This window comes from Sinocyclocheilus grahami, unplaced genomic scaffold (assembly GCF_001515645.1).
Source record: "Sinocyclocheilus grahami isolate Dianchi unplaced genomic scaffold, SAMN03320097.WGS_v1.1 scaffold935.1, whole genome shotgun sequence".
Lineage (NCBI taxonomy): Eukaryota > Metazoa > Chordata > Actinopteri > Cypriniformes > Cyprinidae > Sinocyclocheilus > Sinocyclocheilus grahami.
In genome coordinates this window covers 348,250-363,904 of record NW_015506114.1, presented here as the reverse complement: position 1 = coordinate 363,904, position 15,655 = coordinate 348,250, and the positions used below count along the sequence as shown (strand labels likewise).

The window sequence follows — 15,655 nt, the reverse complement described above, 5'->3', positions numbered from 1 at the left end:
ACTAATATATATATATATATATATATATATATATATATATAAACATTTTTCCTTTACTGTCACTTTTGATCAATTTAATTCAGTCTAGCTGAATAAAGTCTAATCAACAAAAGTTAATAAAAAAAACTGTAATGAGCATAAACTACTGGGTATTATAATGTACAAGTCTTGGTGACAGTATATGCTTTTAATGCAAGGAAAGCAGCAGTGTGAATATACTGCTAATCGGCTCCCTTTTGTGTTCCATCTTTTTCCCTTGTATAGGCAGCTAAAATAATCAGGGGAAATAAATTAAAAGGAGACGTAGTAGAACACTACAAACAGAGAAAAGACCAGAAAAAAAACAAGTTTATTCCGGTTGGCTTTAACTCAACTTTTGCTTTAGGATCCAACACATTCCAGTTCGCATTTTAGGGCAAACAGCAAATTTATACACTTGTACTATAGCAGATCTCATATAATTAGATCTTCCAGCAGACTCCTGAAGCCATTTGCACTGGAGTCATTACACACATGGTGAGCGTAGCCTGTTCAGTTACAGCTACAGTCCGTTAACCGTCCAAACAAATGCACGAGCAGGTGTTTCTGCCTTGAAGTTCACATACACACCAAACCAAGCCTGCCAATCACTCAAGAACTAATACACATATACAATCTGTGTGTAGTGCTGTATTCCTATGTAGCTTGTGTATGTGTGTGTGTGTGTGTGCACGCTCTAATGTCTAATGAATAGGTTGTGGAGTGGAGGCAGGGGCGTTTCAGAGCCACATGCCTGCCTGCTGAAATTCTGGAGGGCCCCACTGATGCCATTCCCATCTCATTAGGGAGGCTGCTTATTTCGCCAGGCGCTAGGCTGTTGCCAAGGCCTTTGCACTCCACCATGACCACGCTGGCTGCAGCACACCACTCTGTGTTCGAGCGAGCCAGTGTGTATGTGTGTGTGTGTGAGCCACGTGCCGGCGCAGCAGGGGCTGAGGCAACCGTGACAAATTGTTGAAAAGGTCCGTCTGAACCCAGCACTGACAAGCACCTGAGCCTGAGGGCTGCACACAAGGAGAGAGCAATCTGCTTCACTTCTGCATGCTTTTCTACTAAAAACACGCAGCAGAAAGGGAGGGGGCACACGTATCTGGAAGAAAAACTTTATGCACATTAGTCAGAAAATAAAACTGAAATCTCTGTAATCAAAATGACCAGCAACAGACGGCACGCGGTGTTCTGAATGCATACAAACAAGTCTGAGTGCACTTGCTCGGGGTATTATCTAAAAATAGCAGGTTTTGCAACTGTGGAAACACGGACAGCATTACGGTAAAGAGTCTTTATGGCTCAGCAGGAATGAAAACTAAAGATGGAAGTGTTAGAGAAATAATCGAAAACACAAATTGCAGACACGGCGATGTGAAGAGCATTAAGTAATGGGAGCAAAAGAAAAGTGTATGTGAGTGAACTAGAGGACAGAGGGAGAGGAAGGGAAAAAGAGGAGTGAGAATAAGGGATAATAAGCCTGATCCCACAAGGTCAACAGAGCCATATGGCGTTCCATTATCAGAGATGCAGATGACTTAAGCGTGGCTCAGCTATTGAGATTCCTAAAACAAATATTGACCTCAGCCAGAGTCACGGCTGCCATCGGCCACCCTGCACTCCCACTTCCTGAGGATGAAAAAAAAAAAACCCTAACCTCTCATCTATTGAACAAATCTATGCAGCGGTCACAGCACATTACATTCATCTAAGCCTAAACAATGTTTGCGGCTTCGCATCAATTCTGGCACACCTCTGATTTTCGTGATACTGCGTAGACTCGGCAGCTGTTTGCATAAATGTATACTGGTGTTTAGATATGGGATTTGCTCTTTGGTGAACATTGTAGTATGAAAAAGGCATAGACAATTACGCATCAGGAGTCAAAGCAATCAAGCTGCTTTTGCTGGCAGACTTAATGATTTGTCTGCCATCACTGCCCAGCATCTCATCTCTGTCTCGGGTTTCTGTAATTGTTGCGGCACAGGTTGTTCTGTTGAATGCATGAGGTGGGCTGGATTAATTCAATAAAGCAGAGGACAGTGCTTCGCACGCCGTCGGAGAACGGAACATACAGGAAATATGCTGAATGTTTGCACGGACAGAGGTCGCTTGGATAACACCGTTCCAGAATGCTAGCGCTCAGAGAAAAACAAACACGGGGCAATTCTGTTTTTTACGCAGACGAGCGGGAACCTACACAATTTGGCGATGAGAAGAAGTTTAGGGATTTCCCAAAGTGACTGTAACTTAAGTCACCCTTTCAGCACCTGCGACGGAAAACTCTCCCGGCAGATGGAAACGAAGCATAGTGGGAATTCCCGAAAGCATTAATCGCAAGAACACGACTCCCAATGGTTCGTGCACCCAGAACATCTACACAGAATGTTCTAGAAAGCGCTGGAGAGAGGGAAGTGGTGTCAAAAGGGCAAATTTAACATCCCCCTGCCATGTAAAATAATGTGACGACCTCATCCGAGCACAGGTCAGATTGTGCGTTGATGGGAGAAAGGGGGAAAAAAGTGTGTAAACAAATAGTACAATAGCGCTGTTACACCAGAGAGGGAAAAACAGATGAAGCAAATCCACTTTGGAGGACAAATATGTCCTCTAAGCATTTTGCAGAGGAGTTTTAACAGATAATGCTCTTTTTCCACTCTTTTGGAGGCCACTTAGCCACCCCACGGTGCACCAGGTGACAAAAGCGAGGCATTAAAGGCTGTCGAGAGCAGAAGCCCAGGGGAGCGCACCGACTCATTGAGTATTCAGGAACAGTCCAAAACAATCAATTCAACTGGGTCTTCAACCAGAACACTCGGAAGCAGAACACAGTCGACTGTTTTGTACATATTACTACAACCAAATCAACCGAGGATTGTTACAAATCGCAGGGAAACTTTTGGATTCAAGTACGAATCTGACTAATCACATAGTGCTGTGCGATATGCATCGTCTACAATAATATCGTAATTATTGTTTTAACGAAGCTGACATTATCAAGTATGTTGCTTACTTTGTTTTGCTCCATGATGTGGCCTAGTATAATGCAGTTAGAATGATCCCAAAATTCAATATATGGGGCCAGAAAAGTGAGTTTTTGTCTCATATTTATATCATAGAGTTAAGTGATATTACGAGCAAGGGTGCTGTTTTCTTCCCAAATATCAGTAAGATTATAAACGTGATTGATTATACAGTAATCTAGAGGTTAGAATTGTAAGTTATATTGTTAAACTCAGTTTTTTTCTTTTCTTGTCAACAGAAATAGTCAAAAACAAACTGTCGTGTTGCATTACTGAATGAATCCGCTGGTTGAATGAAATAACTGGTCGAGTCAATAATTCAGAGATTCATCCTTAAAGACAGCAGTCTCTTCCTTTGTTCCTGAATGAATCAGCCATTTGAATCAATCGGTTAAATGAATGACTCTCATCATAGGGAAGTCGTGGCCTAATGGTTAGAGAGTCGGACTCGTAACCCAAAGGGTGTGGGTTCGAGTCTCGTACCGGCAGGGATTGTAGGTGGGGGGGAGTGAATGTACAGCGCTCTCTCCCACCTTCAATACCACGACTGAGGTGCCCCTGAGCAAGGCACCGAACCCCCAACTGCTCCCCAAAATCAATTTAAGAGAAAAAAACTGTGAACCAAGCATTGCACAGAAAAGCCTAAACCAGCCAAGATTCCAGCACAAAAATACACTCAGCAAAATACCGTCTAATTAATGATATTGACAAAATCCTAGAAAATATTGAGAGATCGTTTTGTCCAACACACATAAGTGATTATTTTAAGTGAGCTAAAACAGATGCTTTATTGTACGAGTACACCACCCATTCGTTTACACCACCCAAACCCTACTAAATTGGCTGTCATGAAATGATCATTTTTCTGATGTTGTGTGAGAGGGTGATAGAGCGAGATGAAGAGTATGTGTGCTATTGTCCAGATGGTAAGGGGTAGCCAGTGGGGAATTGAGAGGTCAAGCACTTTGGCAGATCAAAGCCAAGGTCAGGTGGCAGTAGTGGCCATGTTCAAGGTGCACAGGGCCTCAGATGGCTTCTCATTAGAAGTCAGCTCAGGGGCCAGACCTCTGGGACCGCCTTCTGAACACAACCCACCCTGAAACCCCTCCCCTCTGTCCACACACACACACACACACACACACACACACACACACACACACACACACACAACAAAAGATCTCACCCCCCAGGACACCTCAGCCTGGATATAACGCCGCTGACTCAGTTTGACAATACGCAGAAATCTGTCATTAACACATTCATGGAGATAAGCAAGTAGCAAATGACGCAGGGTAACAGCAAGGTACCCGTGGTTAAGATTACATCATAAATATGACAAAATCGTCCTGTTAATTGGCTTTAGTCAGAGTAGACACCAGGGTGATGTGAAAGAAAGCAAGTCTGTGAGGGATAGACATGCAGTGTGGATATCACTTCAAGAAAATCTTTTTAAGAACATTAAGAATTTTTTTTCAGGATAAGTCTGTAATTTTCTAAAGAACATTTTTTTTCCTAAAGAAGAAAATGCTTCTGAACGTAAGATGGTTCTTGCCGAAGACTCGCTGATCAATTCAAATCTCAAAGGCTCTTTTTTTTTTTTTGCACTGGCTGCAGATTACTGAAGCAATCGTAATAAGTGTGCACTATTTTAGTTGTGACTGGATTCAGAGTTGTGTTTTTTAATGAAAGTTTTTTTTTTAAACCTTACATAGTTATTTTTCAAAGAGCCTGTCTCAAGATGAAGCAGTCTGTTGCAGTTCCATAAATTATTAAACATCTTACTTTTGAGCATTTAAAGGGGACATCGGACTCAAAATTCACTTTTACATGGTGTTTGCATAGCAGTGTGTGGACACAACCACCCTACAATGATAAAAATCCATTCACTCCCCCAAAAACCTAAACAGCCTCAATGATCAAGCAGTTTTTTTGAGCCATTTTGATTGTTTTTAAAACAATCTTAAGAATGAAGATAAGAACATACTTAAGAAATGTTTTTGGGAATACAAAATATTCTTAACTTTATTCTTGAGTTAGAAAATAAGAAGAAAACAGCAGTTAAGAAGAATTCACATCCAGTAAAATGAATGGCTCTCTATGGCACTCTGCTGGTCAAACAATTTCTTTCTTAAACTGTAATCATTTTAGGTTTATCTCTAACCAACAGATGGCAGAATTCTACACCTAACACCTAGATCAATATCCAGAAACAACTTAAATTAAGTGATTTTTTCATAAAATTTTTATATTTCACATGCAAGCGAATGGTGTAGTTGCGGAATTCTGTTGTAAATAGGAACAAAAGTACTTCATATCTCCCAAAACACAGCATTAATGTATAGATGAGAAGTAAACAAAAAGAAATATATATATTTTTTACAATTACTCGTTCAATTTTGGGGTCATATTGACCCCAAAGACCATAAGTGTAAACATTAAACGAGGACCATTTGAGGGTTAAGAAGAATTGTATTCTTAATATTTTGTGTATCTGACCCCAGGTCTAATTTTCTCAACAAAACACATTTTGTTGAATTTTTTTGTTCACTGTCATTTTTTTGGTGAGATATGTTTTCAATATTTTGTTGGCGATTGATAACAGCAAGATGGTGTCTCCCCTGACCGTATAAGTTTAAACTTTTTTTTTTAAATTGAAACTTTCATAGCACTTTGATAAAATGGAACAGGTTTGTGACAAAGAACACAGATGGACATACAATACTATCCCAGAGGCCTGAGGAAGAGAAGGAGGAGTAATGCTAGAGCTGTTGAAGTTTAGTGCTTTATTAGCATCGCAGGGGTCAATTAGCAAACAGAGGCTTGAGGTCTAGCACTGCTGTGTCTGGATCAGCTGAAGAAAGGCGAGGTCTGATCAGAGATGGAGGCTGTAATTGAAACATAAGGAGCTTCTGCAGTTCTAGCTTGAGGACATTGAGGATTTAGGGAGCAGAAGAGACTACTTCCAAAAGCACAAAAAGCTTACTGACCCCAAACTACTGAACAGTAGTGTATAAGCAACTCCTGTCATAAACATGTAAAGCTCAAGGTCAAACATAGGCTACCAAGTGACGCAACTATCTATACAATTCTGCTCATTCACCCACCATTAATAAGATGACTAAGAAAACTTAAAACTATTTCTGTACAGAAGAATTAACAAAATACAAACATAGGAATGCCCACAAACTTTCATTGTAACTGCACTTCTGTAATCACGACTTTTTGTTTTGTTTTATGTTTTTACAAAATGAGAGTTGAGTCAACATTACTTTAAATCCAGAACATTCCTTTTTATGCCATATTTAAGGAATAAATCAGAAATTACTAAAACAAAACACAAGAAAAGAAAAAAGGTACTTTGTACTACAAACAGTATAATATTTTACTAAAAAGTGACTGCTCAACTTTCAGCATACAGTGCCTATAAAAAGTATTCATACCCCTTCATTTTTTTTTTTTGCAAAAAATGTTTTAAAAAATTTGTAACAACTTTGCAGATTAATTAGAAATAAAAAACTGAAATGATTCCATAAGTATTCATACTGGGACATTTCTGGGACAGTTGAAATTTAGCTCAGGAGCATTCATATTGCTTGTAGATGTTACTACACTTCGAGTGGATTTAACCTCTGGCAAATTCATTTGAATGGGTATGATTTGGAAAGGCACAAACACATCTCAATAAAAGGTCTAACAGCTGAAAATGCGTATCAGAGCAAAAACCAAGCCCTGAGGTCAAAACAACTGCCTGTAGAAGAAGGGCTTTGGTTAGACTGGTGACCAAGAACCTGATGGTCACTCTAGTTGAGCTCCATGATTATGTGGAGATTGGAGAAACCTACAGAAGGACAAACATCACTGCAACGCTCCACCGATCTGGGCTTTATGGCGGTGTGGCCAAACTCAATCTTCTCCTCAGTAAAGACACATGAAAACCCACTTGGAATTTGCAACAAAGCACCTTAAGAACTCTCGTGAGAAACAAAAGTCTCTGGTCTGATGAACCTCAGTTCCAAGCATCGTGCATCTGCAGAGTAGCATCCCAAAAGTAAAGTGTGCTGGTAGCAGCCTCATGCTGTTGGGCTGTTTTTTTAGCAGCAGGGACTGAGGGACTCGTCAGAGGAGAAGAAACGCTCGGTGCAGAAAAATATAGAGATAGCCTTAATGAAAACCCAGTGCAGAGCATTCAGAACCTCAGACTGGGCAGAAGGTTCACCTTCCAACAGGACAATGACCCAAACCACACAGCAAGAGTGGCTTATAGACAACTCTGTTAATGTCCTTGAGTGGCCCAGGCAGAGCTTGAACCCAATACAATATTTCTGGAGAAACCTGAAAATGTGCTTCTGCCCCCATTCAACCTGACAGAGCTTGAGAGGTGAAGAGGTGAGGAGAAGAATGGCAGATAATTGCCAAATTCAGATGTGCAAAGCTTGTCGCATCATACCAAAAAGACTTGAAACTGTGTTAAGGGTATGAATACTTATGCAATGTACTTATTTCAGTTTTTCAATTTGTCACAAATCAGTTTTTTTGTTTTGTCATTATGGAGTGTATATTGATGTGGAAAAAAACGTTATGTAAAGCAGTTTAACATAAGGCTGCAACAAAAAAAAAAAAAACATGAAAAAAAATTAAGGTGTATGAATACTTTTTATAGGCACTGTAGGTCTTCCTTGTTACACTGCTATTAGAATGTGATTTTAATTAACCTCTATTATAGACATAAATGATGGACAGGAACTTTTAAGGACAGACATTTAGAGTTTAAAGAGCAAATGCAAATTTCCGTCATTTCACTGCTGTCACTATCAAGACACGGCAAAGGTTAACAACACGTTTCTGCTCGGCCCTCTCTTATTTGGCCTCTGAATGGGCTCTTGTGAGAGGATGGAGAAGTTGAAGAACTGGAGAGAGACCATGCATGCTCAACCTCCACTCCAGCCAAGCACCAGCCATTAACCTCGACCAATCACATTGACCTTGCTGTCTAGCCGGGGAAGAGGATAATTGGCTGGTTTAGAAAAAAAGGCCCCGCTGCTTTTGAGATATCGTCCGAGCGAGTGTACTGATGACATTCTCCGTCTGTGAATGGAATGTTCTGCATACAGATGCCTTTCTGCATTTCTGCTGCACTTTTGCTGTAATTAGGTGCTGACACCAGCAGTCAGATCAGACACACCCAACTCATTTCCACAGTCACAGCTACGCTCTTGATTACATAGTATCACAACCACAGACTGATATTGTGTTATAGTGAGAGGGGCTTGATCTTGTGTTTTCTGAAGAATTTTGTAGAAATCGTGCACCGTGAGGAGTGCAAGAAGGTTGCCCCTCTGTTTGGTAGTATGAAGAACCAGCTAGTAATTAGACTGATTTCAGTGTGTGAAGCTCTCTGTGGTTGGTTTTTGAGGAAACAGTGTTTTCAAGGTGAATGTTGAGGTCTGCTGACACTTCGCTGCAGAAGTACTGTTGTGTTTAGAAATAATCCTTCTTAGTTGCACAGACAGCAAAGGAACTGACACGTTCAAGGCCCAGAAAGGTAGTAAGGACATCGTTAAAATAGTCCATGTGACATGTGTGTGGTGCTGCTGACTGAGGAGCCGGCGTTCTGATGCAGAACCTGGATGTGCTGCGGCTTGTTTTCAAGCAGAGGAACACACCCCTCATGGTACTATCATGAACACGTGTCAAAGTCTGACACAGAAGAGAAGAAATTGTTGAATAAAGCTGTTATTTTTGTTTTCTTTGCACACAAAAAGTATTCTCGCAGCTTTATTTAATTACGGTTGAACCACTGAGCCTACGATTGAGCCTTACTATCTTTCTGGGCCTTGAACGTGTCAGTTGCGTTGATGTCTGTGGAGGGCCAGAAAGCTCTCGGATTTCACCAAAAACATCTTAATTTGTGTTCCGAAGATGAACGAAGGTCTTACGGGTTTGGAACGACATGAGGGTGAGTAAATAATGAGAGAATTTTCATTTTTGGGTGAACTATACCTTTAAGATTAAAGTATACTTCAGTTTAGACACAAATTCTTAGCATATGTGTACAGCTTGACACATGCACGCTAGTAATGTTAATCTTTGTTGCGTGTATCTCTTAACCTCCTCACACAAACGCTTGCAAGCATGGGCATCAATTGTTGTTGCCGTCTCTAGTAGTTTGATGTTGTTCTGTCTCATTCATTTATATATCCATTTAAGTGCTGGGCCAGTTTTCCCACCTAACTAATTAGTGCAAAAAATTGAAGCGCATGTGCAACCTTAGCGTAGAGAGTAAGACAAATCTGGACACGTATTATTCTGATGACAACATTTATTTATACATAAACCTTAGCGTGTGCCCTTTTCACAAGACTGTGATGACATCAGCATCGTAAATCCTCTTAAGTTTTTTCATATTTTCATTTTTGAAAAAATGTATGTAGATTTATAACACTATACTTTGTATTATATTACCTTTGCATCAAATTACAAAAAACTAGTTACCGCTAATGCGAGGGAGTTTCTAGTACAGCGTCCATGGGAGTGACGGTAAGTTTGGCATCGTTCTCTCTTCTGACTGCCGTTATCAGTCTCTCTCGATTTTTTCATTTTTTGAATGTCAGGAAAACACTAGGGTGGAGTTTTTCTTTTGCTATTTGAGCAAATGGGAATGCAAAAAATATATTTGATGTAGTCTCCCATTCACTGCTATAGAAGTTTACCCAACTGTGACGACTTCCGCTGCTGAGAAACGCGGAAATGTGAAAAAGGTCAAACAAAACAAAACAAAAAAATATATATTTTTTTTGCTTAAGTATATGCTTTTGGTTTTAAGTCACCTTTCACTATCTCTGACATTTGTTGCATTTAACCCCCTTGTGGCAGTTGCACGGAACTTCCAAACTACAAATGAATTAATACGGTCCATTTTACAGTGTTTAAAGAATAACATTGTAGAGCAAAACATGTGCATTTCATAGTTTGATTAGACTGCATCACATCCTATCAGTCGGTTACATACGGCCTAGCCGCAAAAGTTCAAATGTTTCACCACAACTGAAGATCTCGGATACAAAAACTCCACATACACATGCAGCTCCTGTACTACTCTCCATCGGAAATGCATGACTTGCATGACATGCAGTAATTACAGAAGTACACTCAGCCCTAAAAGTTAACTCAAAACAGACTCTAAATGCTCTGCCAATGAAAGAAGCTAAGTATCGCTTCTGTAACTAATGAACCATTTATGAGGGCTTTTACGCGATGGAAAAAAAGTGTGTTGAAAAGCACATCTGAGAAAAGCTAGCAGCGCGAGATGTACCGATAAAAACAGAGAGAGATAGTCTTTTCTCACAAATGGACTTGATGCCAGTTACCGTCAGCTCCAGTGCCCATGGGATAGCAGGTGTTGATTGGTGGCTTTCTGTGGCACCGCTGTAAGGAGACCTGTTGTCACGGTACTGGACGGAGGTGCGAAGCACGTCTCGGTGGAAAAGCCCAGAGGAGGTGTGAGGTGATTATGGGATGGATGGGGGAGGAAAAGAGAGGGAGAACTCAGGAGGGACGAGTGAAAAAATGCTGCTGATGTGCTTGTCATTAGCTCAAGGCCCTGGCGTCTCATTAGTCAGCTTGTTCTCAGAAAGAGACGATGATTACTGATCAACAGCGCCAGTGCGAGCTAGCGTGTGTGTGTGTGAGAGAGAGAGAGATGACAAACTACAACAATCAAGGGTGGGGAAGCATCAGAAAGCATCTCTCTTGTCTTTCAGTCAGTAATGTTAGCTTCTGAAGGATATATGTGAGTGTGTGTGCGCGTGTGCATCTTCCACTTTAACGAGAGGCTAATTAATCCAGGGCCCAGAGCTGAGGGGACAGGAAAGGGAGCTAAGACAGGTTAATTGAACCTCCAGGGGGACGTTCACACCCTCCACATCTCACCTCTCCAGCATCCATCTCAGGATGAGATGCAAAGATTTAGAATTACGAGCGTGACATCACTGCCCATGCAGATTCCCACATAGAGCTGCCAGGCCGGCCGAGTCTGAGCGCAGATTTACCACGGCTCTAAATCAAACGTCTACGGTTTCTCTGTGCTACCGGAGTGTGACACACAAAGGCTCCTCTGCCTACGGCGCTCAAAGTATTGATTCGATCTACAGGTCAAAGGATAGGGCTTGTCGGCATAGAGTGAGAATGTAGAGAGGTTAACAGGGCACACCGCACTGAAAGATCCGGTGCTGTGATACAGGTGGCACTCATGCTATAGATCTCAGGGGAGTTGTTGATTAAGGTGAGCTGTATGTGACTCAGTTTTCCACAGAAAAGACGCTGATCCAGTCCATCCTAAACACTCAAAATAGGAATGTTTTTTGTTTTTTTTTGATAACTGACCTAGAAAAAATGTGTGTGTATATATATATATATATATATATATATATAAATTATACATATATATACATATATATATATATATATATATATATATACACACATATTCGTACCAAACATTTTCGGTACGGGTCTTTCTGTTCGGTGCACATGTGTACAGAACAAATACAGCATTGGTTTAATGAGCGTAACTTCATTGGAAACTTCCAGTTTTATATATTGCTACTTTTGATAAGAAATAAATTATCATCTTTCAAATTATGTTATTTTTTCAGGAAATTCAAACAATAAATGCCGTCTTGGCGCTCTTTGATGTGGCGACAGATCGCTGTATAAACGCCTCAGTTCAAGCGGCAGCATGATCATCTCTTCCTCTTTACTGCTAGTTTTAACGCGAAATAAACATGAATGAACATCTCATGCTGTATGTAATCGCTCAATCAGTGTTTCAACCGCAGAAAGACAACAATAAAACAGCTTGTAAACAAAATGTCACGTAGCATTTCATTTACCAAGTCATCAGTGTCCGTAGCTCGTTAGTGTGCTATAAATGAAGTCTAGAGAAGATCATTTTGCGAAATATTAGACTATATTTTTCTTTTTTAATAAATCTGCAAAAATGTCAACAATTCTGTGTTTTTCTGTCAATATGGGGTGCTGTGTGTACATTAATGAGGAAAAAAATTAACTTAAATGATTTTAGCAAATGGCTGCAATATAACAAAGAGTGAAAAATGTAAGGGGGTCTGAATACTTTCCGTACCCACTGTACATAGAGACTATAGACTATATACATTTACTTTACCTGTTAGTGATGTCTTAATTATTTAATGTATGTTTAAATAAAACCGTTATGAAACAAGTTATGACAGCCACTGTGTAAATAATTACACATCAACAAATAGAAATTTTATAATTTAGAAGTTAATTTAAAAACTGCATTATGTGCAATTTATATATTTGCATACATTTTTTTTTATTTGAGTGTTGATCATTATATACAAATAAACAGTAATTGAATTTAAGTTTGGGCTCTGTTGTTAATTGTAACCTTATCTAGTAATATCAAAGGGCTCCATATAGTTTAGAGCATAAGCTTCGGTATTATGCCTAAAAATTTTTTAATTATAATTAAACTTATTTAAAGAAACAGCAATTTGTTTATAAAAAAAACTATTTTATGCTTAGTTTATTACCGAAACCATACCGAAAATGTGATGTCAAAACTGAGGTACGTACCGAACCGTCATGTTTGTGTACCGTTACACCCATATATATATATATATATATATATATATATATATATATATATATATATATATATATATATATATATATATATATATATATATATATATATATATATATATATATATATATATATATATATATATATATATATATATATATATATATATATATATATATATATATATATATATATATATATATATATATATATATATATATATATATATATATATATATATATATATATATATATATATATATATATATATATATATATATATATATATATATATATATATATATATATATATATATATATATATATATATATATATATATATATATATATATATATATATATATATATATATATATATATATATATATATATATATATATATATATATATATATATATATATATATATATATATATATATATATATATATATATATATATATATATATATATATATATATATATATATATATATATATATATATATATATATATATATATATATATATATATATATATATATATATATATATATATATATATATATATATATATATATATATATATATATATATATATATATATATATATATATATATATATATATATATATATATATATATATATATATATATATATATATATATATATATATATATATATATATATATATATATATATATATATATATATATATATATATATATATATATATATATATATATATATATATATATATATATATATATATATATATATATATATATATATATATATATATATATATATATATATATATATATATATATATATATATATATATATATATATATATATATATATATATATATATATATATATATATATATATATATATATATATATATATATATATATATATATATATATATATATATATATATATATATATATATATATATATATATATATATATATATATATATATATATATATATATATATATATATATATATATATATATATATATATATATATATATATATATATATATATATATATATATATATATATATATATATATATATATATATATATATATATATATATATATATATATATATATATATATATATATATATATATATATATATATATATATATATATATATATATATATATATATATATATATATATATATATATATATATATATATATATATATATATATATATATATATATATATATATATATATATATATATATATATATATATATATATATATATATATATATATATATATATATATATATATATATATATATATATATATATATATATATATATATATATATATATATATATATATATATATATATATATATATATATATATATATATATATATATATATATATATATATATATATATATATATATATATATATATATATATATATATATATATATATATATATATATATATATATATATATATATATATATATATATATATATATATATATATATATATATATATATATATATATATATATATATATATATATATATATATATATATATATATATATATATATATATATATATATATATATATATATATATATATATATATATATATATATATATATATATATATATATATATATATATATATATATATATATATATATATATATATATATATATATATATATATATATATATATATATATATATATATATATATATATATATATATATATATATATATATATATATATATATATATATATATATATATATATATATATATATATATATATATATATATATATATATATATATATATATATATATATATATATATATATATATATATATATATATATATATATATATATATATATATATATATATATATATATATATATATATATATATATATATATATATATATATATATATATATATATATATATATATATATATATATATATATATATATATATATATATATATATATATATATATATATATATATATATATATATATATATATATATATATATATATATATATATATATATATATATATATATATATATATATATATATATATATATATATATATATATATATATATATATATATATATATATATATATATATATATATATATATATATATATATATATATATATATATATATATATATATATATATATATATATATATATATATATATATATATATATATATATATATATATATATATATATATATATATATATATATATATATATATATATATATATATATATATATATATATATATATATATATATATATATATATATATATATATATATATATATATATATATATATATATATATATATATATATATATATATATATATATATATATATATATATATATATATATATATATATATATATATATATATATATATATATATATATATATATATATATATATATATATATATATATATATATATATATATATATATATATATATATATATATATATATATATATATATATATATATATATATATATATATATATATATATATATATATATATATATATATATATATATATATATATATATATATATATATATATATATATATATATATATATATATATATATATATATATATATATATATATATATATATATATATATATATATATATATATATATATATATATATATATATATATATATATATATATATATATATATATATATATATATATATATATATATATATATATATATATATATATATATATATATATATATATATATATATATATATATATATATATATATATATATATATATATATATATATATATATATATATATATATATATATATATATATATATATATATATATATATATATATATATATATATATATATATATATATATATAT

At 32.4% G+C, this 15,655-nt stretch overlaps 1 protein-coding gene across 1 annotated transcript in view; it reads right to left on the bottom strand.

The window, feature by feature from the left end:
• LOC107564446 (ral GTPase-activating protein subunit alpha-2-like) overlaps positions 1-15,655 on the bottom strand; it is a 148,557-nt gene that overhangs the window by 10,884 nt on the left and 122,018 nt on the right. The window lies entirely within an intron of this gene.